This window comes from Amphiprion ocellaris, chromosome 1 (genome assembly GCF_022539595.1).
Source record: "Amphiprion ocellaris isolate individual 3 ecotype Okinawa chromosome 1, ASM2253959v1, whole genome shotgun sequence".
Lineage (NCBI taxonomy): Eukaryota > Metazoa > Chordata > Actinopteri > Pomacentridae > Amphiprion > Amphiprion ocellaris.
Window position 1 is genome coordinate 19,511,045 of NC_072766.1, and position 4,665 is coordinate 19,515,709.

A 4,665-nucleotide genomic window follows, 5' to 3' on the forward strand; every position below is an offset into this window, starting at 1 on the left:
AAAACATTACCATAGTGTTTTTCACGCCCTCCTTTACATTATTTCATCATATGGCACATTTTTACAACATGTTTGAAAAATGGCATTTTTTTTCGACATAGTATAGTAAGGCGTTTTTTTTGCGCCAAAATTCATGATGATTTTTTTTTCAAAGAAAACCTTTCTGGAGTGTTTTTCACGCCCTCCTTTACATTATTTCATCATATGGCACGTTTTTACAACATGTTTGAAAAATGGCATTTTTTTTCGACATAGTATAGTAAGGCGTTTTTTTTGCGCCAAAATTCATGATGATTTTTTTTTCAAAGAAAACATTACCATAGTGTTTTTCACGCCCTCCTTTACATTATTTCATCATATGGCACATTTTTACAACATGTTTGAAAAATGGCATTTTTTTTCGACATAGTATAGTAAGGCGTTTTTTTTGCGCCAAAATTCATGATGATTTTTTTTTCAAAGAAAACATTACCATAGTGTTTTTCACGCCCTCCTTTACATTATTTCATCATATGGCACATTTTTACAACATGTTTGAAAAATGGCACTTTTTTTCGACATAGTATAGTAAGGCGTTTTTTTTGCGCCAAAATTCATGATGATTTTTTTTTCAAAGAAAACCTTTCTGGAGTGTTTTTCACGCCCTCCTTTACATTATTTCATCATATGGCACATTTTTACAACATGTTTGAAAAATGGCATTTTTTTCGACATAGTATAGTAAGGCGTTTTTTTTGCGCCAAAATTCATGATGATTTTTTTTTCAAAGAAAACATTACCATAGTGTTTTTCACGCCCTCCTTTACATTATTTCATCATATGGCACATTTTTACAACATGTTTGAAAAATGGCATTTTTTTTCGACATAGTATAGTAAGGCGTTTTTTTTTGCGCCAAAATTCATGATGATTTTTTTTTCAAAGAAAACATTACCATAGTGTTTTTCACGCCCTCCTTTGCATTATTTCATCATATGGCACGTTTTTACAACATGTTTGAAAAATGGCATTTTTTTCGACATAGTATAGTAAGGCGTTTTTTTTGCGCCAAAATTCATGATGATTTTTTTTTCAAAGAAAACATTACCATAGTGTTTTTCACGCCCTCCTTTACATTATTTCATCATATGGCACGTTTTTACAACATGTTTGAAAAATGGCATTTTTTTCGACATAGTATAGTAAGGCGTTTTTTTTGCGCCAAAATTCATGATGATTTTTTTTCAAAGAAAACATTACCATAGTGTTTTTCACGCCCTCCTTTACATTATTTCATCATATGGCACATTTTTACAACATGTTTGAAAAATGGCATTTTTTTTCGACATAGTATAGTAAGGCGTTTTTTTTGTGCCAAAATTCATGATGATTTTTTTTTCAAAGAAAACCTTTCTGGAATGTTTCTCACGCCCTCCTTTACATTATTTCATCATATGGCACATTTTTACAACATGTTTGAAAAATGGCATTTTTTTCGACATAGTATAGTAAGGCGTTTTTTTTTCGTTGGACCAAACTAAAGCTAACCAGAGGCTATACAATGACATTTTTAGAGCAACATGCTATACAATGACGTTTTTTGAGTGACATGCTATACTATGACGTTTTTTGGACCAAAGGCTATAGTATGACAATTTTAGAGCGACATGCTATACTATCACGTTTTTAGAGCGTTTTTTGGACCAAAGGCCATACTGTGACATTTTTAGAGCGACATCCTATACTATGACATTTTTGGAGCGACATGTTATACTATGACGTTTGTTGGACGACAGTCTATACTATAGGCTTTTTAAATTGACGTTACTATGACTTTTTTTGTTTTAGGTTTTTTTGTTGTTTTTTTAGCAACATATAAGAATTTGAACAGTTTTAAAAATTACTATACTTTTACTTGTGCAATCAAATATTATTCTATGACATTTTATAGATGACATATACTCTGATGTTTTCTTGAATAACATACTATTCTGACAATATACTGCACTATGGCATTTTTTGAACCGCATATCATACATGAGAATTTTAGGCAACATCCTATCATTTTGCACTGTTTGAACCACATAATAATTTTTTTTTTTTTTTGCCAAGCTATACTATGAACTACAGGCCATACGATGTTATTCTTGAAAAGTATACTATACTTTGACATTTTCTGAACTATATCCTATACTATGGCGTTATACACAGAGTGCTTTGGTTACATGTTGATTTATAATCTAGATCTTTTTTCTGTTTTGTTTTTTGATGGGATTACCACAGACCTGACCGTGAACACCGTTGACACCCACCTGAGGGAGATGCTGCCTAAGATCTCAAGGCTGCTTGGTCGTGGTCTTTCTGGTCCTGCTCCAGAATGCCTTCATCAACTACGTCTTCTTTTGAAGAGACCCTCAGATGCTGCAATCTCTGACCTTAAGGAGGAACTGCTACTTTCACTCTGTAACGAGACGGTGGTTATTTTAAAGACACAGCTCCTCCTGGCGGCTTTGAGTGAAAGTTTAACACCCATCAAAACGGAACTACAGACAGTTAAATCTGAGCTGTCGGTCAGTATTTCAAACATCAAGTTCGGCCCGGCTGTCCTAAAGCACGCTGTAGATGAAACAGAAACTTCACTCTCCACATCACCGACGACATTGTCACACTCCAAACCAAAGAACCTGTCTGCTGAACTTTTAAAAGTGGAAAATAAATGTGAACAATGTGAGCAGCAGCAGACTGTGAGCAGCAGGACAGATGTGATCAGAAAGAAGTCAATTTCTTTTTTCTTTTCTTTCTGGTTGACTTGATGCTGTCAGATGCAGGTGTTGGAGCTGATTCTGATCTTTCAGGATAAAAAGCTGCTTTTCCTTCACAGACTTTTCAGGAAATTATTCTCTCAGGTTTTCTCTGCTATTTATATTTTTATTATCTGTGGTTATTTCATTATTTCTTTATTGTAAAATAAAGTTTGAGGCATAAAGACTCATTTAGTTATTTTATTCCTGAAATCTTTGACATAGCAGAACTAAACTTCCATTTTCCTTCTTGTACTTCTGATACTCGAACTAAACGTATCTTCAACACGGATCATCTGCTTTTAATGAATCAGCAGCAACATCACAACAACAAATGAGACAATTTTCAACAAATTAATGAAACTGATGTCATTTAAAACTATCAGAGTCTGTTTTAGTGTCAAATTAAAGCTGATTGCTGACAACTAGAACATTAACGTTACTGTTTTAATCACATTTAAGTTTCCTGAACGTTACATTAATGTCAACCAGCCACAGTTTTATGAACTTAATGAACCACATTACAGGAACACAACACACTTCAGCTGTTTACATGAAACTCAACACATTAGCTTTAATCAGGCTACGACTGAGCAGCTAGCTCGGTTAGCATCGCTAACATTAAAGCTAATATTTACTATGCTAACTTTCTTCTCTGGTCAACACACACTGAAACAAACTCCACCAACATCTGGAGTGCATGGCACACATTACATCTGACACTAAAGCTGCATATAAGTGCATTAAAAGCGGAACCGATATGAAAATAAACATTTTCTTACCGAACTATCAGAGTCCTTTCAGTGTCTGCTGGTAGAATCAGCCGAAGGTAGAAAACTGTTTAAAACAAGCCAACGGGCAGGAAAACTGTCTGTGGAAAATGTTCTGCTGCTCCACCGATAAATAAACCAACAGTTATTATATCAGAATTAATCCAAACGAGGAGATCAGAGTCTCTGCTGCCTCCTCCATAGGACCTGTCAATCATTCCAGACCGGACTGTCAATCAAGTAGTCCCGCCCCCCTGGCTTCGCAAAACTTTAACGCTCTATAAAAAAAATCAATATTTTAAGATCGGCTACCGGATCTCTCATTTTGACCATGAAAACTCACGAAAAAAATGTATGTACAGTCTATGCACCGTACTCTGTTTGGCTCCACACTTGCTGATGACCACTTCCGGTCTCAGAAAATGAAAAAAAGGACCTTTTTTCGTTTCTGTCTCTTACGGATTTTACTTTCTTGTTATTCTAAATATCAAACGAAAATCAAAGCATTTTTTAAAAAATCGCATATCCCTTTTTGATCATGAAAAGGAAAAACGCCTTGTATTTTAATTTTAATTTTTTGTATTTTAAAACGAAAATCAAATAACCACTCGTTTTTTGTTTTTCAATACCCGTTTCAGAACGGAAAATCCAATTACCAGATCCGGACATGGCCTGACATCATGATATAGGACTTGTTACTGCCACACTGTAAAATAAATAAATACGTAAGTCATCAAGTAAGTAAATAAATCAATGAATTCCTTTAAAAATGGTGAAACCTATAGCAGCAAGGGTACCAGAAAAAGTGGAATATTGCAGTGTTTAAAAACTGTAAAAATGGAAATGGAAAATAGCAGCAAATTTTTGCAAATCACATTTTTAGCTGATTTGAATGCAATTTCAACAAATTTTAACATTGTAGAAGCCCAAATTACTATTTGTGCAGATACAGATTTTTGATGTTGACATTTTTTATTTTTGGCTTGATTTTTATTTAAATAGTAAAAATGTAAATTGATACTTTTTTCTGTGATTTTAATAGATATTATTAAAAAATATTTACCATTTTAAATCTTAATTGACATATTTGTTCTTTTGAATAATGGCAAATATTA